Source organism: Ochlerotatus camptorhynchus, unplaced genomic scaffold (genome assembly GCF_037179485.1).
Source record: "Ochlerotatus camptorhynchus isolate MF236.1 unplaced genomic scaffold, CSIRO-AGI_Acam_v1.1 ptg000350l, whole genome shotgun sequence".
NCBI classification, from domain to species: Eukaryota; Metazoa; Arthropoda; class Insecta; order Diptera; family Culicidae; genus Ochlerotatus; species Ochlerotatus camptorhynchus.
Genome location: NW_027040838.1, coordinates 1,037,360 through 1,065,347, shown reverse-complemented (window position 1 = coordinate 1,065,347; position 27,988 = coordinate 1,037,360). Strand labels below are relative to the sequence as shown.

At 36.3% G+C, this 27,988-nt stretch overlaps 2 protein-coding genes across 2 annotated transcripts in view; one reads left to right on the top strand and one right to left on the bottom strand.

The window, feature by feature from the left end:
* The window catches only part of LOC135709122 (uncharacterized), a 287,841-nt gene that overhangs the window by 175,547 nt on the left and 84,306 nt on the right, over positions 1-27,988 (bottom strand). The gene's annotated exons all lie outside the window — the stretch shown is intronic.
* Zip99C (Zinc transporter Zip99C) overlaps positions 7,725-27,988 on the top strand; it is a 141,964-nt gene continuing 121,700 nt past the window's right edge. Inside the window, exon 1 of the mRNA XM_065231325.1 lies at positions 7,725-7,736. The gene's annotated coding sequence lies outside the window, so the exon portion shown is untranslated. The remainder of the gene's footprint in view (positions 7,737-27,988) is intronic.

Genomic DNA, 27,988 nt, shown 5'->3' with positions numbered 1-27,988 from the left:
TGCAAGGATACTCCGATGAGAATTGTGTGGGGATCTTGAGAAGAACCGCAGGTTTATTTTAATGAGATGACTAAGAAAATTCTTATGAGCATTCAATGAGAATTAATAAACAGTATTTAGAGGAACAGATTCAAGGGAATTCCGAAAAAAAAAATACCAATGGAACTGTATTGTGATTAATTTAAAAAAGTGGATTAAAATTAAAACGAAATTCTTAGGAAAATTTTAAAAGAAAATTCTAAAGGATTTCTCAGGCGAATTTCAAGGGTTTTTTGAAGAGACCTATGAAGGATTTCTGTGGAGCGTTTTGAGTAGAGTTCAAAGAAAATTTTGCGAAAAATATCGAAGGGATCGAATACTCAGGATAGTTTCAAAGAAGATCTAAGGAGGATTCCGTTGCAATTTTTCGGAAAGTTTCAAGGGAATTCTAAAGCAAATTGAGAAGAGTTAGTTTTAACAAGAATATCATATTCAATCAAAGTGTTCTGTTACTTCATACGTGAAGTTTACGATATTTAGAGTTGGGAGGAAATGCTATACTGATACCAACAAAGTGCGATAATGTATTAGCTAAAGAAAAATCTGACGAAGATAGATTGATAGTTCCGTATAACAATGTTTAAATTAAACGGAATTTGAAATTGAACGAAGGGCCACTAATGAGACAATACTAATCAAATTCCCACTCCTTTACCTAACTCACACTTTGTTGGGTGAGGGGATTTGAGTTATGTCCTCAAATCAACGGACAATAGAGTGCGCGTTTGACTCGCTCATATTCTGTCTGCGACTGTGGAATAGTTTTAGCGACGTTTTATCACTACCTAAAGCCCCAGGTTGCCGAAAGCATTTCCAGACAATGGTCTGTTATAATGCAACTCTTCTTTACCCAACTATTGTTCCGCTTCTCTCGTCATGACCAACGTAGTCATCTCAGCGAGAATCAGCAGGGTGGTGTTGCGTGCCATTGTCATCATCAGCATTTTTGACGGTTACTTCCGCCTTGAACTATTCCACAGCCGCACACAGTATATGAGCAAGTTAAACGCGCACTCTTTTGCCTGTGGATTTGAGAAAATACCTCAAATCCCCTCACCCATCAAAGTATGAGTTAGGTAAAGGATTGCGCATTTGATTAGTATTGTCGCCTTAGTGACCCTTCGCTCAATTTCAACTTCTGTTTAATTTTTACACTGCCGTACTCTAACGGAACTATCAATCTATCCTCTTCGGAATTTCCACTAGCTAATAAATTATCCCATATTAGGATAGTATAATTCTTTTCACGGGAACTCTGGGACTGGCTACTGTAATTGAATGGCAATTTTGATTTGTAACCGTAAAAAATGAAATCCCACAAAATGTTTAGTTGAGTCTCGGTTTTCACACGTATTTATTTTTCACAATACAGTATCTTGAATTTTTTACTTCAAGCAGGGCTGATAGCAGTGTGAAAATAGTGAATTAGTAACTAAAATCATTTAAAAAAAAGTGACCAAAATCATTTAAAAAAGTTAATAAATTGTGACTTAAACATTATCAGAAAACTTTCAGAAATAGAATCATGCAAATTGATTTGTCAGTCATCCAAAAAAGATAGACATCGATTTCCTATCTGTACGCATTCGTCAAAAGTTCATATCGCAAGATCTTGCACAACTAGATTAAAAACTAACAACACTGTGTAACACGACTTTCAATAACAGAGATATTTTACCATGTTTGAAATTTTTATGGTCTCCTGAATTAAAGTCTAGAATAATTCTATTCTCTAACACGTCACGCTTTTTAGATATGAACTATGATGACCTCTATGCGATCTGCGAACTTGCATCACGAAGGTGCTCCGCGTTTGCTTAGTTACCTAATATTAAGACATTGCCTAATTATTAGAACTATTTTCGAAATGAGGAATGAAACGTCGAGATAGCGTTTTAAAATATTAAATGATATAGATACCCAGATCTGATTTTTGAATTACTGAAAGAAAAAAAAATTCTTCCACCTACAACAGGAGTTGCTATTCATTCTACTGGACCGAACAAGGCTGAATGAGTCATTAGGTCGACTTGGGACAGGTTTCATGGAAACATTTTAATTTGAACTAGAAATTCTGATAGGTATTATATAGGTAAATATTACAACATCTTTAGCAAACTATTTTAATTCACTCTGCAATGCTCATTACATTATTAATAATTCTTGCTAGGAATTGCCTGAAGAATTCTTCTGAAAATTCACTTGGAGTTCACTTCAGCATTTACATAAAATTATCCTGAGATTCACATGGAATTATAATATTTTTTTTTGTTCTGCTAGGAAATCCCAAAAATTCTTCGAAATGCTGCTGGGATTCACCTTTGAATTATCTGAAAAAATAACACCCGAATATCCTTAGAATACTCCTGGAGATCCACTTGAAATTTAGCTCAGAATTTTCGAAGGTTATTTCTAAGAAATCCGTCGGAAGTATTCTCAAAATTCTAATTGAATATATGTTGGAATTACTCCTTGGTATTCAACTCACAACTATGAAATTCTCACCTGAAAAATTACTTTTGACCGAATCCATTTGAGGTTCGATAGAAATTATACTCATATTCAATTGTAATCCTATGATTTCTCCGAAAAGTCACATGGAAATATGCTTCGGATTCTTTTTGTCCCAGAATCTTCTTTAAATTATCCTAAGAATGTCCTCTTTTGTATTATCTTGAAGTTCTCCTCAGAATGATCATGGTGTAATCCTCTTTCTCGTCCAAATTTTCTCATAATTCCTTAAAAATTAACGTCAAAAGCTGTTATGAATTTTCATTAAAATTTGTATTGAATCCTATTCAAGGTTGCCTTGGAATTCTACTCAGAATTACCTACAACTTCTAGGACATTGACGAAAATGATCCAAGGGCTAAATTTTGTGGAAATTGACGAGGATAAAAATTTATACTCATCAGGTACATGAACTTGGTGAATTTTGAGAGATGTGGATTCAAATTTAACTTAAACCAATCAGAAGATTAACTATATATAAAAGCAAAAGCTATTTATTGATGAAGTGTTTGATTTTAGTTACAATAAGGTTCTTATATTTATTGTAACGAAATAAATATTTGACATGGGTATTTGAGACTGTTCAGTTATGGGTAACAGTTTAAATTCCAACTTGCCGTACTTAAAGTTCCAGAGAAGCTTTACAGAGCTTAAAGGATTATATGTATTTAATATCCCCTTATAGAGTGCTTTACAGAATTCTTCTAAAATAAATTCGAGTTTATCTCTGAGAATGCCTTGAATTTTCTTTATAACAATGCTGAAATTTTCTGCAGAACACAAAAAAAAATCTTGAAATTCGTCCTTATATTCTCTTTATATTATAAACTTTTTAAAAGAATTCACCTCCTTAGAAATTCTCATGCTGTTCACCTCTGAGTTCTCATATTTTTTTATCTGAATTGTCTTGGAGTTCTTCTCTAAGTTGTACTGAAAATTCACATGGAGTTCTCCTTAAAATTATCTGGCAATGCTTTCCAAGTAGTTCCTAATCCAAGTTGTACCACAAAATTGTTCACAGAGCTACTTAAAAAACACACTGATCTCACACAATTGACTTGGAGCTCTAGTCATAACCCTCGTATAGTTCATCACAAAACTCCCTAGAACTTTTTGTGCGTGGGTCATCGTTTTGGAAATTCATTGAACATGCTCCGCAAAGTTTCCTGATTTCCGCAATTACTTGAGACTTACCAGGATCGTCCAACGAACCATTGTTGCTAACCTTGGGGGGCCTTGGGATCAAACTTTTATCCAGGTTGCAAGTGTGCTAATCATTCAATGTCTCGCAATTTATGACATCTGTACTCTTAAATGTATTTGACTATCAATTACAGGTTGTAGGGTTGGGTTTAACATTCATGAATCTCCCTGTGAAGGTCACAGTTCAAATCTTACCGCTGGCGCTGACAGGTTGTGCATAATATTACCCTACGTTGAGTGATTCCGGAATTAAATTACACAACTGGTCGCTCCAGAACTTAATTCCAACCAAGTTCTTGTCGATTCCTGTCTCCGAGTACCCTTTGTGATATTTTCCAATTTCAGGCAAGCGCTTCCTCCGGATAGCCCTTCGATGATATTCGAGAAGTAGGTAGTAGAAACTATCGCGATTTCGACTGTAACCGTCCGAGAAATCACTAGAGTGTGAAATGTGTAATTTTAATTCAACAATTCTTTCGTGCCTTCTATACTGCTGACCCCTTCTGGAACCACCTTCATCAAGCGAGGCTATTAGAACCTGATGACGACGACGACGACGACGAGCAAACAAGAAGGGGGTCCAAACGAATATGCTTCACTCTCTTCCTGCCACAACCAGGCAGTGAAGGCCATCTCTTACACAGACCGAAACAATGCCGCAGTAGTTGTACTACTCCGCTGTAAACTATTACAAATGATGACGACAGGTTCCTTTCCTGCGTGCGCCTTCAAGTATGACGTCTTTCTCCGCGATAGGCAAGTGCAACCGTGCACATATTCTGTTGAACAACTACAGCAACAACAACAGCCAACAGGGGAGGAAAATGGAAATGACTTTACCGGAATTGTGCACGGGAGTGTGAAGTGGCGCGCGCGCACACGTCGTTCTGTTCTGTGATCCCTGCAACGTAGTGGCAGTCAGGTGCATTACCACCATCAACGGTCGTTTTTCTAACGGCCACACCGCAACCATAACGTTTCCGTTCGATGGCGGCCAGAAGAAGGCATAAGGAACGAATCAGAAATCTGACCGTTTGCAACGATCAAAACCTTTTATTTTTTTATGGCACCGCACTGCGTCGTAGGAAATCGGGTTTCCATAGTTCCTGTCTTGCCGGAGGAATTTGTGGACAAACGGGGACGATGTTACTGCAAGATGGTAATTTAACACGCTTGAAGACACCCCCACTCCTTTTGTTCAGGAAGAATCGAGAATGGCTTGAACGGGAACGTTTCCCGGACCCCGGTTCTGGGTGTGGGTCTTGTGCTGCGCACGTGTTCCGCTTTTGGGCTCTTGGCTCCCAAGGTAGGAGGAATGCAAAAAAAGGAAGACGAGCCCAAAAATATTGAAAATATGCTAATTTTAAGGGATCGAATTGTAAGGTGCGGCGATGCAGCGTAAAGAGAGTAACGAATACGCAATATATTGTGACTAAAGGAGGAACTTTGGGGTAAGATGGACATGTTTCGATCCTTTCAGCAAAATGCTCAACTGCGCATAACAGTGGAATAAATGTCGTCGAGGTTGAGTTATTGACCTTCTGAATCCAGGCCAATTTTATAAAGTCGTACACAAGTCAACCCTCATTTCCCTTTTTAAATATTAGATTTATCAATATAGCTTATTTAACAAATTCACGTGAATGTCGGGAAAGAGGAAGGATCATGTAAGGCAAGCTTAAAATGAAATATCGAAAAAAGGACGGAAGCAAATCTTGAATAGTAAAACCGACGATGATGATGTGATTTTTGATACGAGCTTCAGTAACTTCAATGGATCCACCTAGCAGAGTCGTTTTTACTTTTCCGGCAATGCAAGACTAAATTTTTATTAAAAATTGCAACACTCCACAGTGGTCTAGAATGGGAATTTAACAGGAAAGATGCATTTAGAGACTGAAATTTAAACTTTTGAAAAAAGTGTCTCCTACAAAGGTTGTTCGTCACAGTCCTCATTTTGGTGTCAATTAATATTTCAAGAAACCACTAATAATTTTGTAATATCTCCGGAAATTGTAGCCTTCGGCAAAGCTGTTCAGGTGAACAAGGCTTTCCGGATGATAGACAGCTCAGTTCAGAATTCTCTCACTACACGGCGCTAGTGAACATGTGAACATCCAAGTATGGGATATATCTCGAGATCCTGGCAATCTACAATGTTCGGTGCCTATATTATTTCTTGAATTCCGAGATCTTGAAAAACTTTCCAAGAATTTCAGGAACTTTTCTTTGTCCAATTGGGTGTGTCAAGTTTGTATGGCGGATCATCGTGATATTTGGGGCTCGGTGGCCTAATGGCGACCGTTTTTTTAACTGAGCAGAAGATCGTGACTTCAATCCTTCATATTAAAGAGTTGTTGTCAAATGATCATATCACTTACCACGGTAGCAACCTTTTTCACTAACTCAATACCCTTCTCATGACAGATATTCTGTATTATCTTGGTATTTAACAGCAACGTCTGTCAAAATTACAAACCTTCTGTTCCCCGATGAGTGTAAGGAAGTGGCCAGAATTTTCAGACTGATAATGGATTGCTAGTTCCAGGCCCCAGTCATTTGATTAGCAGTGCATATTTCGTAAAATCAGGTCAATCGGGAGTAGCAACTACGAATTGCATGGTCATCAATGCTCATGTTCAAACTTAATTTTCTGATCATCAATTTGACGTAACTTTCCCAACACCTTTCTCTCATGCGCCAGAAACGTAAATCAAAGCCCAGAGTTGTCAAAAGAAGAAGCCACAAAGTGTTCCGCTTCCAAAGCCTGAAAGGAATAATCCTTTGCTTTATTCTATTACCAAAAAGTCCCGATCCTACCTGCAGCCCTGGTAGCAGCAAGGCCAACCCCAAGACACCTTCACTTTCGAGATCGGATACCGAAAAATTCCGCCGTTTTCCTGCTTCTGTATTTACATCACACACACACAAAAAAAAAACAGCCAGCGGAACTAAAGTGAACAATCGCGCGGAAAGGACAAAGCATTCCCCGAAAAGGATGCGTGCGTATGGGAAAGGAAACATTTCCTCAACACGTGCGCGATTAGATCCTCTCGTTGTTGCTAAGGCTCCCATTTGCTCGGGGATGAGATCATCGCTCACTTTTGTGGGACTGCGTTTTACGAGATTATTAAGTAATGGTTTAATTTAAATCAATTTTCGGACAGCGATAACTGCCTTTAGCAGGGTACAAAAAAAATGTAGGTCAAAACCCAAGTGCACACGAACGTAATGAGATTGGCTTGCATGCATCCGGTGCGCCGCCCGTTCGGACAGCGGTGTTTGAGATGAGTGATAAGTGGAAAGTCACTTTCATTCATGAAACGGTGGACTTTATGCAACAGGCTCTCAATAAGAACTAGACGTTGTGAAATTAGGCGATAGCCCGCTGATTTGCGTTTAATCACATGAGCAGGGTTTCAAAGGAACTTCCCTGCAAGCGGAAACGGGCTGATAAGTTGGTTAGGTCAAACTGGCTACTTCCCGTGATCTACGCTATGTGGTACATGCTTCAATCGAATACTTGCACTGTTCAAACTAGAAATTGCTGGGTTTTAGGCCTGAAAACTAGCGGCAGTTTGCAATGTTGTTACTAGTCCGCCTGAAATAATAATTTTTTGGAAGAGTTGGGCAAACTGGGCTACTTCAAGTGAATGACAAAAGGTCGAATGGACAAAAAGTCGAATAGAAAAGGTTGAATGGACAAAACGTCGAAGGGACAAAATGACAAATGGACAAACAGTCGATTTTACAATAGGTCGAATGAAATTTATAGCGACAAAAGGTCGAATTAAACTCTTTGGGTCAAAATGGTCAAAAGCTCGAATGAATTTTAAAAGGACAAAAGGTCGAACCGACACAAGGTCTAATGGATAAAAAGGCCGAGAGCGCTTTAAATTGGAGTGTTTGTAAAATAACTGCTCATGTTGCAAAGAAGGAGTCAACTCCAAGTGAGAGAAAAAAACATTTGAGTTTTGAAGAATGTGTCATCTTCAAGATTGAGAAAAAACTTTCGAGAATTTTCAGCTAGCTTGTTCAATAGCTTTAATCTGGCAAAGAACTGCTCGTGTTTTGAAGAAGCAGTAAACTTCAAGAGAGAGAGAACTAGAGACATAACATTCGAGTATTTCAGTTAACTTATTCAAAACCTAAGCTTTATTTACTTGCTATACTCAGAATACAGTTTTTCCGACATCTTCTACTTTTTATTTATCGATCCACTAACAGTAATTTGGCCATTTGATCTTGTCGACCTTTTGTCCGTTTTAAACTTTTGAGTATTTGACCTTTAGTCTATTCGAGCTTCTGTCCCTTTTATTTCGTTCGACCTTTTGACCATTTGAAATTTTGTCCCTTCGACCTTTGGTCCATTTCGACCTTTTTTTTTTGTAATATGATAACTGTAATACTTTAATATTTGTAACTTGAACTCGTGATTTTGACCACAACGCCGGATCCATCCCCATTTGAACCTTTAGTATTTTCAACCTTTTGTCCATCCTACCTTTTGTCTTTCGACCATTCGAGGTATCTCTCACCCGGTTTAGCAGGGTAGTTGGTATGTAGTATAATAGTAGTGACTTTAGTGACAAAAATAACGAAACTATTGACCATATAGTGACGTTAGGATCAATAAAAAAGTAAGAGGTTGTATCCAAGACACGACCGTAGATTTGACGTAGGATGCAAATTTCAGCCCCTCCTATTAAGAGAATTCGGCAAGAATTTGTTTTGGCCTAATTATCTTAATAGGAGCGGCATAAAATTAGCATCAACATGCATAAAGCTAGGTACCGTCTGGCATGCTCAGTGCTCGGTATCAATATTCGGCGACTGTGTTAGAGAAACCACTTTTTCCCATCACGGAAACGCCTCGTTTTCTGATTACAAAATTACGAATTTTTGAGCACAAAACGCATTCAATAGAAGGCAGCAAGGTGACCCAACGTTTACAATTACACAATTACAACCCATCATGAGCAGTTTTTATGCCACTTTAAAATAAAACAAATGGTTAAATTATTTTATTCATCTATAATGATACTTCATAAAAGTATCAAAATAATAACTTAATTAATTGAATAAGCAAGTGTATTGTGAAGAGCTTTCAGTGTGTTGGTTTATTTCCTTTAAATTCCGTTATAATTGCATCTAGAGTATCCGTTTCCTTGATCTCTATTAAGCAATGTAGATGGGTTATGTTTAAATTTTTATAAACTTTCTGCTACGTCTAGTTTCCAAGGCGAAGATACACTCCGCAGGATATTAATGTTATCCTTTGTCAAATTGTGCCCCTTTGTGAAGATATGTTCTGCAACCTTGGATTTAAATTCATAATGAAGTCCTTTATCCATCTCTTTGTTAGCTTTTTTTACCTCTGCGATGTGTTCCTTAAACCTTGTTTCCAAAGTCCGTTTCGTCTGACCAATGTAGATTTTATTGCAATCTGGGCAAGAGATTTCGTAGACTCCGGCTTTCCCTAAGACATTTATTGAATCTTTTGTTGATACTAACCAACACTTGGGCAACAAATTCCTATCCTCCAGAGTATTTTCCAGGTTAGCCATGAGCAATTCACATAAAAATGGAGAAAGCGGATTGCCCATAGCACCTTTAGTTTGTTTATAAAAATTACCTCTGAAACTGAAATAATTTTCCTCCATACAAAGACGAGTAAGCTTGAAATATGACCGAACTTTGTTTTTCCAAGTAGAATCCTCACGTTGGTTCAGAAACCAGTCCTCTAAAAGGCTGATGGCTTCCTTTACTGGTACACTCGAAAAAAGTGTTGTGACATCAAATGAAACCATGACTTCATCTTCCAGAATCTCTCCTGATGCCTGAAGTTGATTTGCGAATTTCTGTGTGCTGTTAACTGAGTGAGTGGTAAAGGGTTTAGGCATATTTTGAAATTCCTTTACTAGTCATTTGGCTCAAAGCTTATGAGTGGGGGATCCTTCAGCCGAGATAATCTCCCTCATTTCGTTTCCTGGTTTGTGAATCTTTGGTAAACCTTTGATCCTAGGTTGAATAGGGTTTGTACCAGTAAAGGAAGCCATCAGCCTTTTAGAGGACTGGCTTCTGAAGCAACGTGAGGATTCTACTTGGAAAAACAAAGTTCAGTCATATCTCAAGCTTACTCGTCTTTGTATGGAGGAAAATTATTTCATTTCAGAGGAAATTTTTATAAACAAACTAAACTGCCGCTATTCGCATGTCCGTCCCATAGCGAAAATCAGCAAGCCGAGAAAATCGCGTTTTAAGTTAGCTTCGTACCATTGCTTCTTATGTGATGGGACAACTAATTTGACTGTCTTCTCAAACTTTTTCAGAACAAAGTTGTTGAGTTCATCCAGTATTGTGAAAATATGGGTGATTATCTACCATTTGCATTGAAAAACTCAGTTTTGACAAAAACAACTATGGGACCGACATGCGAAGAGCGGCAGTAAAGGTGCTGTGGGCAATCCGCTTTCTCCATTTTTATGTGAATTGTTCATGGCTAACCTGGAAAATACTCTGGAGGATAGGAATTTGTTGCCTTTGAAAACCAAAGTTCGGTCATATCTCAAGCTTACTCGTCTTTGTATGGAGGAAAATTATTTCATTCAGGTTCGACAAATTTTAAAGAAAAGTATATTGTACAATTCCTCATTCTGCACTATTTTTTGTAAGTCGATTTAATGAAAACAAACTATTTACTAAGGAGCATTTCTAGCTCAAATCGTTAAAAAAAATATCAATTTTGTCTCGACCCCTTCTGATTTGAATGAAACATTGCTCACGTGTTCGCTGCTACTAATGGTTGCATTTTTCATTTAAATATGATTTTTTCCTCCAGAGTAACTTTTGAAAAGGGCGTATAAAAAAATGGATTATTTTTTTTTCCAAAAAATCATAACTTGAAAATTATTGATCTGATCAAAATGGCATATGAGAAAAAGTTTTAGGTAGTTAAATTATCTTTGCGGAAAAAAATACACTGAAAGAAAAACTTAGTAAATTAGTATTTAAAAAACGTAAAACGATGATTATCTCAAAACACCCCCCCTTCGATCTTCATAATTTTTTTTTTCAAGAAAATTGATGGAATACCCTTGAATTTCGTGAAAAGTGTATGCTGGTAATTTCCTTAAAAAGAAATCTATAATTTTTTAATTTTTTGTTGATTTTTACAAGTTGATGAAAATGCATATTTTTTTGAAAAATAATAATTTATTTGGATTCTACGCATAATTTTCGATAACTTTGCATATAAAAACTTTTTTCCTAAGTCCAGCCGTTCTCAAGTTAATGCGAATTAAAAAAATATAATTATAACAATTTTCAACATTTTAGGCCATTTTCAAATGTTCGTCGAGATGTCTAGCAACGAGATTTTATTTCATGATTGTATATTAAAAAACAAACAATTCATTTTCAGATATGGTAGCTGTCAGACTTACCCGTTTCTATCTAGAGGCAGCGGAAGAGAAGCACGTTGATGTGGTCAAATGAAAGATTTGTTGAGATAAGAAATAGTATATATTTATTATTTTATTTTACAACTCATATTATTTGAATACATTGAATAATTTGGGTGTATCGTTTGAATTAGAGAATATTTTTACTGCAATTTGGTTGTTTGAAACTGGAATATAGCAATGATATTTTCGAGTTCCAGGAATTGGTTTCACTTTCATAAAAATTGGATCAAATTCCGTGTCAGCCTTTTTGTATTCTTCCGTAGAAACATAACAAAATGACATTTTTGTTTGAAGATCTTCTTTACGACTATTTGCCCAGTCGTACAGTTGTTTAGGGTTCGTTATAGGGTGCTCGTGTTGCTTAGCTAAACTTGCTCTGGTTGCCATTCTCTTAAGGGTACCGCCAATCGCATCACAAGGACCTTTGCCGTGTGAAGTTGCAAAAAAATGCCATTCAATTTCTACATCTACATCTACATCTGACATAAAAATACACTTTTGGACTGTTATTTGCAACTTTAAAAATTCTAATAATTTTGAGATAAACAACTGAACTGCTACTGTGTCATGCTTTGAAATTGATTTAGGTAGAGGTTTACAACACTTGAAATTGTTATCCATCGTAAAAAACTACTTGCTTTTTAACTTGAAACGCTAAGAGAGATGAACTGAATGGAACAGGTGAAGATCGTCCCAATATATATATATATATATATATGTAGCAGAATAATTACAATGTTGACATTATACCTATCTTCATTAGGTACAATTGATTATAGCAAACTTTTTTAGGTGTGAGTGTAAGAAGCCTCCACGGGGTGTTTTTTTATGTAGTTGTGATATCGCGGGATGAGCTCTTAAGGCACAATATGGTATACGTCAGAGAAGTACCTAGATAATTTACCTCAATTACAGGTTTAATAACATATTTGTTTACCTGTTTATGTTTTGAGCCTCTGTTATGACATACACAATTCTATCCTGGTAAACAACTAATAGAGGACAGAAAAAAAGCACATGAGTGGGTTTGTTGATTATTTGGGTATATTTGAGAGTATTTACTTATAAACTTGTTTCTTTTCCGCTGCGTCTAAATAGAAACGGGTAAGTCTGACAGCTACCATATTTGAGAATGAATTGTCTGTTTTTTAATATATATTCATGGAAAAACATCTCGTTGCTGGACATCACGACTAACATTTGAAAATGGCCCAAAATGTAGAAAATTATCATAATTATTTTTTTTTAATTGCATTAACTTGAGAACGGCTGGACTTAGGAAAAAAGTTTCTATATACAAAGTTTTTAAAAATTATGCGTAGAATCCAAATAAATTACTATTTTACTAAAAAATATGCAATTTCACCAACTTGTAAAAACCAACAAAAATTTCAAAAATTATAAAAAAAAATTTAAGAAAGTTACCAGCATACACTCTTTACCAAATATTAGGGCATTTTTTCAGTTTTCTTGAAAAAAAAAAAATTATGAAGATCGAAGGGGGGGTGTTTTGAGATAATCGTCGTTTTACGTTTTTTAAATACTAATTTACTAAGTTTTTCTTTCAGTGTATTTTTTCCGCAAAGATAATTTAACTACCTAAAACTTTTTCTCATAAGCCATTTTGATCAGATCAATAATTTTCAAGTTATGATTTTTTGAAAAAAATATAATCCATTTTTTATACGCCCTTTTCAAAAGTTACACTGGAGAAAAAAATTTAATTTAAATGAAAAATGCAACCATTAGTAGCAACGAACACGTGAAAAATGTTTCATTCAAATCGGAAACACTCATGACCAACCGGTTTGCGTTTTGGGCTGGAAATGCTCTAAGATGATTTTAGATTCAGACCGTGAATTGGTGATTAGAACTTAATGTTAATTCTTCAAAGTCTCGGATTTTGTCAATTTTAAGATAACAAATTTAAAGGATATAGGAACTTTCGATTCGATTGTATGATTCCGGGATATATTCTAAAGATTTTGGAACATTGCTTTAATGCTGGGACTTAACCATTGGAGATCACTAATTTCTAAAAAATAAGACAATGGAATGGCCAGGAACATTTTTTGATATTTTGATTATATAGAATGTAAGTTCACAGCCCTAGAAAAAGTAAGAGGTTATATCCAGCCGTAGATTTGACGTAGTTATCAATATTCGGCGACTGTGTTAAAGAAACCACTTTTTCCCACCACGGAAACGCCTCGTTTTCTGATGACAAAATTACGCATTTTCGTGCACAAAATGCACGGAACTTGTGGTGCCATGCCCCGACCGATTTTGTTTTTTTTTTAAATTACACCCCCAATGTTGCTTTAAAAATATATGGTATGTTAGATTTAAACTTATGGGAACTGACATACGATTGATGACCTTGACAAATATCCAGAAAATACTCTTTAACAAATTTATGGTGGTCCAGAAAAGGACCGTTTTGTCGTGATGGTTGAGTAATGCTGAGCTATAAGGGTGTTCAACACAGGCTGGTAAGCTGTATGTTGTTTGGAACGAGGGCGACGCGCTTGGCATAGATGGCCCACAGCGACTCACGAAGAGCTACTGAATCCGATCAGTAGCGGTGCCGCTTCTTCCTCCTTCTTCGGTGAATGGACGCTCATGTTGGCTGTAGCTCGCTGCTGGCGTGCAGCCTTTCGTTGTGTACTGGAGAACTATGCTCAACGCCACGCGTCGAAGGCACTGCTGATGCTGATGACGACCGACCGGACACCATCACACACGGTGATTGAATAAGCACCGTTCTGCGAGACCGGATGGAATTCGATTTTGAAATCTGTGTTAGGGAAAGCGCTTTTTGCAGGCAATCGGTGATTATTTTGATCACCATTGTAACAGTTCGATATTTGTGTAATTTTCAATAGTGATCTATTGAAAATTGATAAATTGTTCGTTTTATCCGATGCGTTGAAAAATTTCCAATCGATTGGCTTGTTTAAAATTAAAATCCATCCGCTATTGACAGAGTTATAAGTGGTCAAAACCTGACCACCTTTGTGTAATCAAGTGATTTTTTTTAAATTGTATCCCTTATATGTTTCCGAAAGACTTAATCCTACGTTAAAATAATTAAATGCTTGCGAATCGTAGAAATTTTTTATAAGATTTTGATCATAGAAATTCATTTCATAAAATCTGGACTTGATTTTTTTTTAATATACAATACAATTTAATGGACTGAGAAAAGAATTCAAGATTCTGTGACATGAATTTTTTCTCGATGTTTGAACAAATACTGAAGCTAGCGAGCTTCAAAGATTTTTTAAAATTCGTCGAAAAAATGCCTAGAGCATGAACGTTTTCCTTGACCCTTTTCCGACACCTAAGGCCCGGATAATTTCCAAGATCACGAAGTTAAAAAAGCCAGTACAATGGGATCAGATTGACAAAAAAATGTGATAAGCCTGTGACTATTGCAAGATCACAAGCAAAGACATTTTCATCAGAGTGGCCGCTGGATTTAATAAATTAGAATCCCGTTTTTTTCGAGTGCCTAACGTACTTTTCCCAGATTCACCTGGCTGATTTCAACAATTGGTGGCGCTAAACAAACAACTACGAAATATTATGTGTAAGGCGAGGAACCGAAAAATCACCACAATTGAGAAAAAAACAGAATGTTAAAAATTTGTAAGGCTCCAGGATCGCAACATATTAACAAATTATGTTTCATAATTTAGATAATTTGTTTAAGTCAGATTTTTTTTAGATTTCTCAGTTACATGTAAATTTCTCGAAAGGTATTACACGGAATCCTACTGGGCCGAGTGTGTTATTGCAGAATGTTATAAAGTGATAGATTGGTAGACGATTTTTATAGAAGACTAGGCTAGGCCATTTTTTTACATTCTTGTGAACTTTTCTAGATTCAGACTTTTAAAAACTATAAATAGTATTTTTTATTTTATCATTAGGGTGACCATATGGTAGAATTACCTTTTATTTGATATTTTGATGTTAGAAATCGGCCCAGTGGTTATAGTTATAAAGTTATAAATTTTTGAAAAAAGAAATCGAAAAAAAAACGATTTTTTGGACTACCCCAACATGAAAATGGTCACTCTAATGTAAAAAAAACGAGTCTAATAATTTGCGATAAGGAAGAAAACTACATGGCTATGGTATGGCTGTATGCGTCTAAGTATAACTAGAAATATGGCACTATAATCAAGATCTCAGATTAACAAAAAACCTAAATGTTGAACTAAGATAACATTTTAGGATTCTGACACATTAAATTTGGATAAGAATTTCAAATGAGTTTTGATGAGAATAATGGTCCTCTACAATTGGGGGAGAGGTAGCTTATCGATTTTTCCGGTTCGCCTCCTAGCATCGTGCTATAAGGTACCAAGCGATAACCAGGGTAGTTGATCGATAGCTCGATGACGTCATTTCGTTGGCGTCTGCAATGGGAAATTCTCATAGCAGGCGTTGACGATGGGACGTTGTCGAGTTGTTGAATAGCAACTATCGTGGTAACTCACCGATTACCTGTCGATCTGCCAAATTTGGAAAGACGTCTGCATTGAATTGTCTCATACAATAATATTCCGCCCACTATATCACAAGAAATTGCGAGTAGCTGAGTGGAATGGAGATAAGTTAAGCATTGGGTACAGGACCAAGTCTCCCCTGGGTGGTGCCAAAAGATGAGCGCAATAGAATTATCAAGTTGCCATAAGGCACGGAATGAGACTATTGCATGGCTGGGTAGTCAAAGCCTTCCATTCGTTAGTCATTTCAGGTGGATTAGAACAGGTTTAGGTTTAGGGTGGGCGTTGGCCAGATTTGGATTTTTCAGATGTAATCCTGGATAGGACCCTGCCATTGAACGTCACGTGAAAGTGGAACTTAATGAAGGCCTAAGTACTTTTTCGTAGTTTTTAGTTTTCGGATTTGAAAGATCGTCGGTTACAGTGGCCTGCTTACTGAGCAGAAAAACGCGGTCCCAGGTCCTTACATATCAAAGAGATTTATGGTAAAATCGCTTGTGTATCGTGTATTTTGCGAAACTCGTTGTTGTCGTTGGTTCCGGGTTTGAATGCATACACAAATTTGAGCAACGGTATTATGTGATATGAGGGGCTCGGTGGCCTTAGAGCAACCGTTTTTGCTTACTGAGCAGAACATCATGAGTCTAATCTCAGGCCCATCCACATTCAAGATTCGTCAATCGTTTTATTTGTTAATATGACTACATGGTAATAACAGCAACTCGGTGATTAAAAAGGTGCTCGTCTGCCTAGTGGCAAACGTTTTTGATTACTGAGCAGAAGACCGTGGGTTTAGTCCCAAGCTCCTTCGCGTAATATGATCGTTAGGACATCAATTCAGCTTATCGTTTACCAAAACGAACTCTGCTGCAAACCCAACCCTCTTATCCAACTTCCCAGTGATTCCTCGTGGAAGTGCAGAGGTGTTCTCGGCTTCCATCAAAGCGAGTGTCATGTCAACACAATCCTTCCCATTCCTTTCTTGACCTGTGTTCGGGCGCGGCCGGCGCTGGTATTGCCTAATTTAGAATAACCAGTTTTTACACATTGAGGGTGATTGCTAGTCCCAAGCATCGTCTATTGGTTCTCTGTGTAATTACAGCTGATCTAGTAGTAACAGAGTAGCAACCGTGGGCGGTCAATCAAGCTCAAGCTCAAGCTCAAGCTAATGGTCCTCTACAATTCACTCTATAGGAATTCTGAGTACAATTCTAAAGAAATTTGACTAGAAGTTCCAGGTAATTTTGACAAGCATTTCAAGAAAATTGTCAAGTGAATTCCAAGCTATTTCACAACCTAATATTATCCGAATTATGAGTAGAATTCCAGAAAATTCTATAGTAACTCTGAAGGAATTGTGAAATACTTAATGATAATATGGATACAATTCTGTCACTATCCTAAATCACGGCTGAAAATCTCTTAAAAGTTATTCAATCACTCAATCAGTCAGATAATTCTGAGGAAAGCTCCAATTGAATATCGATACTAATTCTAAAAGCATGTAATATAATTTAGAAATTGTTTTGCATAATTTCAAACTAGTTTAAAGAAAGTTTCATGGAATTTCCGGTGAGGTCCCTAGAGGAAATTTTGAATAACATTTCCGAAAAAAAATCGAGGTAGCATTCTAGGAGAAATTTCAAATTCTAATGATAGTCTCATGATACTTCCAAAGAGAATTCGAAGAGAATAATTCCAAGAGATTCTCCAAACGTTGAACATTTTGAGCAGAATTTCAAAGGAATTCTCAGGAAGTATTCCATACAATTTTTAAATTAAATCCTAGGAAATTTTGGAAGAATACTTTCAAACATTCCTAAGGGCATACCAACAGATTTCTGAGGAATATTTTAAGGGAATTTCAAGAAAAACTGGTAAGAGCATATTGAAGCAAATTCTCGTGAGAATTATCAAGAATACGAAAATAAATGGAGAGTGAATTTCCGGAGTTCTAATTCTGGAGTAAATACCAAATCCGAATATGTTATGCAGAAACTTTCTAGGAAATACCGGAGAGAATCATAAATTTACTAAGGAGAATCTTGATTAAAACACTCATGCTAAGGGTCACGAGTCAAATCTCCAGACAAGCTACGAATAAAAAAATCTTAGGTCTTGGTTTGAACTAGCCCAGAAATGGCAAAATATCACCCTAATAATGCTTTAAAAAAATCTATGAACATGTTTTGAAATTATCGTAGGGAAATCTTTAACAATTTTTCAAAGGTATCCCAAGAAAAACTTTAGTTAATTCAGGCATTGAATATTTTATAGATCCCGTACACAAGTCCCAAATCAGGATTTTTGTCAAGATTCTGAAAATTTGAATGGTAAATATTTGACGATCCTGTGACAAGAAAAATGTTCAAGGTTCTAAAATTAAAATAGTCAAATAAAAATAATCATTGTCATCGAAGATTGCAAAATTTAACAAAAAATCACGATGCTCAGGAATTGGTAAGGATTTTCACTAGAATCATTTATGAACAACAACTTTCCGAAACTCTGGGATATCACCATTTACTTACATCTCAGACTTCATTTTTGGTAATTCATACTAAGGAAATGTTCAGAATTCCGAGTTCGTAGAAAAATTCTAGAAATCAGACTTATAATTTTTAATATAATAGAATTTAATCAAAATAGGTATTGAATATACATTGTAGGTCTTAAATCCCGGTTATTTCCCCAAATAGGCAAAAATATACCTTTTCAGTAAGTTATCTAAACGCATGAGTAGTATCGACATAATAATGTAGTTTTGAAACTGATTATAAAACCAGCTCATAACGTTGTAAAAAAACGACTCGAGACCTAAAACAAACCAAAACAGGCTTTGAATCGCAAAAAAGGCCTCAAAACCCTAAAATGACTTTTATAAATGTCCGTAACACCCTCAACATAATCGCGAAAACAACATATGTCGTATCATGAAAAGTGAACGACTATTAGAATTTCGGCCTAACGATCTATTAGGCCTATTGGAATTCGACCTAATCTACCATCACCATCTCAACGCAAGTATCACTGCAACTTTTATCGTGGTTTTAAAGCATTCTACAAGTGTAAACCATGGTCTTCAGAACCCTCATAAAACACAAATCTTCAGAAGACGGTATTCGAAGCTTGTTTGCGATAATGGGTGTCAAGAAAACAATCACTTCTTTTAAAATCACAAGCTAGAAGCAATGTACGCTAATTCAGCCCAATCATGCCCAATAAATTTCTCAACTGACCACAACCAGCGATTCCCATGAGTCCACTATTTCATCGTACAATTTTACCCATCTGGTGCAAGATTCCTCTCCCTTGCCTCGTTTCCAACACAACCGATGCGAGGTCAACATGATCACTTAATCAACATGTTCCGCCTGTCCAGATTATGTAAATCTCCCAGATTCCGAGCTCCAGTTCCCCTTGCCGCCGTCATTGTTTCCTTTCTGGAAGGAAAAACATTTTCCAAACAAAATTAAAATTAAATTTTCTCCGAGAAAAGTAAACATCTCTCGAGAACCAGTTAACCCCTCTCGGCGGCGCCGGTTCCGGTTCATCACAACACACTGGACTCGAATTTAGTTGCGTAAATTGCGCAATCACCATTATCGGCCGTTTGTTGATTTGTAACGCAGCATCCGAGCGAGGTGACCAAAATCCGACATCTGTCCTAGCTCTGGATTGGATTAATTTATGTATAACCTCCGGGATCTCACGTGCTCACGAGTCTCTCGGCCCCTCTCGGATAATGAGAGCGATAAGGGCAGAACTGGAAAAACTTGATCCCTGGGGTGGTGGAATTTTTTTTTCTCCTCGGGAAAACCACATCCTTCCAAGCCCATCCCAGCTTCTTGAGAAGGATTGAAGTTGTTAAGAGTGACATTTTTTTTATTTGGTTTGGAATCGCTCGGACAAAAAAATTGATATCATTAAAATTGTCAACTGCCGTTACTTCAGATCGTTTCATTAAATCAAATAAAAACCATGGAAGGAAAAAAAAGTTCTCAAGGATATGAAATTGCCTCTTCCGCATTTTTTTTGTTATGTCTTCTCACAGGATCACTTTGATCCGAACGGAAAACAAAAAAGAAACGACAGAGATCTATTGCTCCAGTTAAATTATGCACTTCGTGATATCATGGAATTCGGTAGATGCAGATGACGTTGGGGACTACCCGAGTAAAAAAAAATTTGTCAAGGTCTTCACGGAGCCGGAGTTGTCAGTTGGTGTTTCATCTTTGGTCTAATGCTATGGTTAAACATGCGATGTAATAATACATCAACATTTCCATTCGGGTAAGAATTGGCGGTAAAACAATTTACCGTCTTAGCGGTCCTGAGCGCCGATGAGAAAAAAAAAATCACCCTCCTCACGAGATGCGCAAAGCCGAAGGAATAATATTTAGTTTTTCAGTCAACACATTTCCAATTCCGGCTGCTGCGTGAGGGGTGAAACTTGGATGTTACTAGGCAAGTAAAAAAACGCGTCTCCGAGAGTGCATAAACTATTCATTTTCCGTCGTACCCCTCAAGATTTACTTCTTTTTTTTTCCTCCCATAACATCGTTGTTCTTTCCGTAAGACATTAATCCAAAATCGTCACACAGCTTTAGAAGGAAAACTAAAAAATCCAAAAGACAAAACTCGTATTATAAATAACACCGTACTGTAATCGTAATTACATTCTGCCCTCGGCTGAAATCAACCGTTGAATACAAAATGTTCAACCGCATGATGGATGGATCGAAATAAAATCTAACGACTCCCGTCGTCGCTCGGTAGATGCAAACTTTGTTGCACTAATGCATTCGGAAAATAGACCAACAAGACCAACAAGGCGGCTTTGAGCGAAAATAATGGCCAAGAGAGAGAGAGAGAGAGAGGTCACAGCTTGATGAACTCGCGCGCGTCTCCGAACGAGTGGAGCCCGGCTGATAACGACGAAATGGGTCTGACGTCAGGGCGTAAAGAAATTCCCGCCAAAAATTTGTCGGATTACATGTCAATTGGGCTTGGATTATAAGCAGCGAGCGTTCTATTGATTGCTGATTGTAACATTTGCCAAATCTGACCAGAGTAAAATGTAGCTGCCAGGCGTAAACGGGATGTTGGGCTGGATGGGGCCATAGCTAAAGCTAACAAAATCGGTAGTAAATGTCTTCGCATGTCACACTAATTCCGATTTATAAAACTGAGTCTTTACAGGGACCTTCTTCGAAGTTAATGTAAATCCGTAGAAGGTAATACTTAAGAGAACGTCTTTTGAATCTTCCAAAAAGGTTTGGGGAACCTCGTAAAAGTGAAGTAATTTTTATTTAATATCAAGGAGCTCTATAACATCTTCAGAAATTTAACAGGACTTTAGAAAATTTCTTAGTCCAGGAACTGCTTAGAAGTTTCAAGAAATGCAGCAAATTATGTAGGAGATGAGCTAAAGGCTGACTAAAAGTAAATTGGTACGCACAAAAAGACCAGTAATTCGTGATTCAATAAGTTTAAAAAGTCTATTCAAAGTTAGAGCATTAGATGGTTACATTTCTCCACTTCAAACGAAATCTCGAACCTTCCTCTTAATGGAACCCATCAGCGCACGCACAGTGGAAACGGACACGGAATCAGTGCATTTCTTCCATGTGGCCGCATTTGCTGGATGTCCTTGACTACCCCGCCACTTCGTCGAAGTCGCTGCTTTGAAAATGCGCAGTATTTTTCGATTCGTCGAAATTCCGGGCAATTCGGAGGATTCTTTACCTTGAGGACAAAATCGATCTTGTTGGAGATCTTGATACCACTCCACAACAACCTTGGAGTAGTGGCAGCTGGCCAAATCGGGCCAAAAGATGACTTTGCCCTTCGTACAGGAGCCTTGCTCGCTTTTTGGTCACGGAATTCTGCTTCATGTACCGGGCCTTCTGGCGACATCTCGGATCGAAAGACCGGGGTTGGCTTTAACGCACCTCAACACCTTGCTGCGCAGCTGACGATCCCTGGTTCAAGTTTTTCCGTAGATCCGCTGATTCCTTTCCACACTCAGGGTTGCTTTGTAGGTTTTGAGCACTCGACAAACTGTTGTTGTCAGCATCTTCAGCACTTAAGCCAGCTTGGAACCCCACCACTCCGGAGTTTCCAGGTGTTTGGCAACAATATTTTCTCTTCATTCGAGTTCCATTTGACGTTATTTCTGAACGCGATCGACTATTTTGATCAAACTTGCACCAGTTGTTCTCTATAGAAGTGTAAACAAACCACTGTCAAAGATTTTCGATTCCCAACACTAGAGGCGTGCTAGCGGCGCGCGAGTGGCGTACCAATTTACTTTTAGTCAGCCCTTAGCTTTGCAATAGCTTAGCGAACTTCATAAAAATCCAGTGATCTTCGTAAAACTTCAATGACGTGACAATGTTGTAGAACTACACCAAAAATTGTAGAATTGTATAGAAATTTGGGGAAGTTCAATGAGCTTCAGGCATTTTTCTCTTATTGAACTTCTTAAAACTTGAGTGACTTTGGAAATCGAAGAAATGCAGAGAATCTAAAATAAATTCGGAGATATTCGAAGTAATTCTGGAAAGCTTCGTAGAATTGGAAAACAAGTTTGAGGATCTTCGATGAAGTAAGTTAAATTTTTGTTTTATTTGAGGAAACTTTACTAACATTCCGGACCTTCTTTTGACTTTAGGGCTTCTTTAAAGATAGGTCTTGGAATAGTTCAGGGAACTTGGTAGTAAATCGACGAAATTCTCAAAAGTTTGGAAAACTTAATAGAAGTGAAGCGAATTTATAGTAATTCAGCAATCTTTGTAGAAGTTAAGCGAATAATGTTGAATTTGAAAGTTAAACGAAAAATTTAGAACGTCACAGAACCTCGGTCAACTTTGTTAAACGTTAGTGATCTCTGAACTCGGCTTAGTGCTCAGTAGGCTGGCCCAAAATAACACTTTGCCTGAAAACCTGGGGCAACCCTCCAAATGATAGCCAAGGATGTTACCAAAAAACTTGTGGCGCCAGCTCTGAAAAACGTGATTTAGATGGTGCCCCAATGAGATTTTTTACTAAGGGTTCTTTGATAATGTATTCCAATAAACCTCCAGCAGGCATGCAGGTGAACATCCTTGGATATTCCATAATGTTTATTCGTTATTAGACAGAGGATGAGTTGATTTTGAATTACAATTAAAATCAGGATCACTTAGATTTGCTGCGACATCTCTTTGGCTAATTCAAGATCCTTTTGTACATGGATTTTCGTGACGCTGGATTCTTTTAATTTTTGATCTAGGTACTTGATTCTGAGTTATCGAGTTTTGGGATTTGTTTGGAAATGGATTTTTTTTTGCTGTTTGATTCTCTTGATTAAGGATTTTCTTAGTTTTGAAATTTCTTGCTTCTGAATTCCGTTGATTTAAAATTAAGCTGTTTCTAAATTGTCATAATTCCTCATTCTTTTTATTCAGAATTCTCATGATTCTGGATTTTATTGATTCGGCATTCTTATAAATCTGTGATCTCATAATTCTAAATTCTTATAATTCTAAATTCTTATAATTTTGGATTCACTTGATTCGGGACAATGTTGTGTTCGGAATCTCTTGATTCTTCTTGTAATAGGCAAGTGTTTTGCCTACTCTCAACTCAACTAAACTCAAGAGTCTAAATAAAATACAAAAAATGTTTAGAACATACTTTAAAAAAAAAAAACTGCCAAAGTTACCCCGTTTTACGGTACACTATTTAAGTTCAGGTTACTTGATATACTCAAACACAATGAGGTCTAATATTTATAAAACCCCATAATTTACTGAGAAACAGCAGCATTTTTTAAGGTCACTAGACCGAACACTATCGGACTGAATGGGACATTTGACAAATTTTTAAAAAGAGAAAGGCTGGATCAAGACATGGTTTTAGAAATCTTGAATTTGATTACAAATGAGATCTAGGGAAAATTCATGGAGATCTCGTAGTCTGTAGAAATCTTAAACATTTTGGTAATTAAAAAAATCCTTGATTGTGAGGTTTTGAATTTTGTTAAGGCCACACAGAGAGATTCCACGAAGGCTCGCGAATCGATCCTGAACGACCATTTCCAATTTAGCTGAAATTTTCCCCAGTTATTCCTTTCAAGTAAAAATGTCATTTTATGTTATCAATTCCTAATATTGGGTAACGATTACTTTTCCAACAGGACCTGTGTAAAAACAGTACTAATGAGTTAAAATATAAATATTGTCGAAATGATTTGTTCGATTGACATGGTGTCTTCAGCAAAGTTATAGATATTAATTGGGTTATTCTGTAAAAACTTATACACTGTGATAATTTATGTTTATTTCGATGAGAAAAAATGTCATATTCAAAATTTAATTTCTCAAAAACCTCTTTTTTGAAAAAAAAATAATTTTTTGTTGCATTGAAGTTCATAATGTTTGCTACTAACTGGTAAAATTTGGTAATGATAAAATCATAAACAAAAAAGTTATGATTTTTTGAAAATTTCGTGTTTTTCAAATATTTATTTAAGCCACATTTTTTAAACAGTGTATATTTTTTTCTAAAATCGCATCATAATTATGCACAATATTTCTTAAGACATCATAAAAGTCAAAGAAGCCATATTTATTTATTTATATTTTTATTATTTTTTCATCGGTGTATTTTTACACATTCCATATAGGAAATGATGTCCCGTTTTCAAATTTCAACTAAAATCAACAAAATACATGTTTTATCTTTTTTTACTTTTTTTTTATTGGGAAACCTTGTAAACAGATAATACATAATTTATTTATACTGTAAATACACTTTCTTTCTATTTTTATGTACATCACTTTTCTAAATACATCCAATATTTTGGCATCATTATCATTACAGTTTGAGTAACGTTTGGCTTTAATTATATTTTCTGAAACAGGAATGAAAGAGTGAAGCTTTTGAGTTCCTTGAATTATTTTTCCATTATTATATTGCTCGTTAAGATCTGAAACCAAATTTTTGCTGCACAAAGCTTGTCAATATCTTTCGCTGATCAAGAGTTATTGACGTTTTTATACTAAAAATATGCACTTTTCAAATGTTAATATCTCTGGTTGGGGCAAACAAAAAAAAATTGGAGGTATGTTGTTTTTTAAACTCGTATAAAATCAATTTGAATTTATTCATATTTTTTACTAAATTTGGGTATATCTTTTTTTTTAGAAGAGATGCAGGCAACAAATTCGTCTTAAAGAGTTTTAAAAGTCTCTAGAAGATAGCTTTCATGATAAATTTTAAATAAAAAAGTTATTGGCAAAAGATAGATTTCATAGGACCACTCTAATGACAAATTTAAATAAAATGTGTTAGTACATTTGTTTCAATATTTGGACATTAAGTGTATTCAAAGAAGTTTTTGTTATTAAAAATTCCCTTCTTTTGGTGTTTGCAAACGTCAGGGTGGTCCTCAAATTAGGGAATTTTTAAAACTAACTTTTTTTGTTTTACAAAATAAAAACATATGTTGTTTAAAAAAGTTGTAGCTAAGTTAATTGCAAGCAACTTTGTCGAAGAAATTAGCAACTTTATCGAAGAATTTTTTTTTTCTATCTCTTAACGTTCTCATTTTAGAGTAATTTTTCGGAGTTGAATTAGGGTGTTCCTGGAAAAAATAGTTTTTTAGCTCTAACTTTTTTATTTGAAATTTCTCATGAAGTCATCTTCTAGAGACGTTTAAAACTCTTTAAGGCGAATGTTTTATAGCGAAATTTGTTGTCTGTAACTCTTCTAATAAAAAAGATGTACCCAAATATAGTAAAAAAATATGAATAAATTCAAATTGATTTTATACGAGTTTAAAAAATAACATACCTCCAATTTTTTCATATTATTGAGAATAACATACGCCCTTTCAAATGCAGTTAAAAAAAACTTTTTTTTGTTTGCCCCAACCAGAGATATTACCATTTGAAAAGTGCATATTTTTAGTATAAAAACGTCAATAACTCTTGATCGGCGAAAGATATTGACAAGCTTTGTGCAGCAAAAATTTGCGCCTCCTTAAGATCTAAAAGTTATTTCATGACACCTTTGCTGAGAAATTCGAAATAAGAAAACTAGAGCAAAACAACTGTTATTTTTAGAGCCACCCTAACTTATTTCAAGAAAATAGCTCTAAATCGGCCAATTTAAGAGACACAAAAAAGTTTTCTTTTACAAAGTTGCTTGAAATCAGCTCAGCTATAACTTTGCCGAAGAATGTATACCTTAATTCTCAAACAAAAAAGTTAGATTTTTTTTAATGATAATAGGAACCACCCTAGAATTCATTGTCATAAAAAATGAGGACCTAACTATAAGGAACAACTTTGTAGAAGAGATTTTTAGTCTAAAGTTTCAATTTCAGGCTCAAAAATTATAATTCCACCTAAATCTGCATTCTGGACCACTGTGCAGTGTTGGAAAAATATCAAAAAATCAAATCTCACCAAAGCCCAAGATCACGCTTGATTTTCGTAGACAAAAATCAACAAGCACACAACTGCGGTTGATATATTGCAAGCTGTGATGGCGCAGCTCGGAATATCAAGCTAACAAAACTTACCAGCTGCAAATCTCGGCTAGCAGCAGGGACAGCCCTATAGGGTTGTACGCTATGGTGACGTAGGACCAGTGGTGGCACGAGTCCTGGAGTTTAACATTTTTTCCTTAACATTTGATACATTTTGCGATAACCATTGTGACGACACACAAAAACAAACTGGCAAGCGGCAAAAATGTCATGACATTTCTAAACTGTTTTCTGCCAGCGACAGAACATTTTCGCACAAAGAAGCAGACAAGACCGGCGGCGCGCGCGAAATAAATTTATGTCGTGTAGAATTTTGCTGATTTCTGGTTAATTACTGCATTTATTTGATGTTTATTGCATGGAATTAAAAGATAAGAATGAAGACTGACCACTCATAAGCATTGATGTTAAAATTATGCGTAAATAAGGGAGTTGGTAATTTACTGTCACACGCATGCCTGCAGCTAAAATTTCATTACAATAAACTGTTTGGAAAAATCAGGCTGCGAGATTTTATTTATTCTCTATCTCCGCTGTTCGCTTGGAATGTAGTTATACACGGTCGCCCGTGTGCTGGCTGTTTTGTTTCGCTCTGGACGATGGTTTTTCAAAAAATGTACTGTTGCCACCTCTGCGTAGGACTACGTGGTCTTATATAATAAATCTTATTTGTTAACTGCAGCAGGAGCTTGTGTTTTGTGCAGCAATAGGAATTCGAGCGGAGTTCTCTCTGTTTATACTCTTTAATATGACGCGCTTGACATAGATGGCCCACAGCGACTCACGAAGAGCTACTAATTCCGATCAATAGCTGTACGGCTTCTTCCTCTTTCTATGGACGCTGCTTGCAGACAGCCTTTCGTTGTGAACTGGAGATCACCACCACTCACCACGCAGTGATTGAATAAACACCGTTTGATGAGACCGGAAGGAATTTAACTTTGAAATCTGTGTTAGGGAAATCGCTTTTCGCAAGCAATTGGTGATTATTTTAATTATCATAGCAACAGTTGCACTTTCGTGCAATTTTAAGTGATAAAATTTTGAAAAATGATAAAGTCTTAACTTTAACATATGCGTAGGAATATTTCTAATCGATTAGTGATAAAATTATTAAAATTGGTTCAGGGGCAGCTGAGTAATTAACGTTCGAAATCTTTCATAATTTTGTTACATGTCCCATTTTCGGTTTTCACAAAGTGTACCCCCATATAAAAATCACAGACATAGTCCTATATCAAAAAAGAGATAGCATTATTATACCTTCTCTTTCTAAGACAACGAGGTGCAACGGAATCATTTTTGCGTCGATTCAACTCTCAGCTTCAATCGAGGCTTCAACTTTACGCGTTGTGAATAGTCTCGCAATATCAAAGGAGCTTGTAAAATCAATATCAAGCATTACATTATGCTCCAATATCGCGCGTGATATTGAGAGCATATCTAGATAGAGCTGGAATTAGCGCGTAACAGCTTTTGTAAACAATGACTGCTTTCGATTATTTCTAGAAAATTAAGGTTCTCCAACGCAATTCAACAACACCATCGGGTAGGGGAAGACTTCCCCTACCCGACGGTTATGATGGTTTGCATGGGCATGCCATGAGTTGCTAGAAATCATCGATAAAAGTCAGTGTTTACTAAGGCTGTTACGCCCTAATTCTAGCTCTATCTAGATATGAGAGCAGAAAAATATCAATTTGCACACCAAA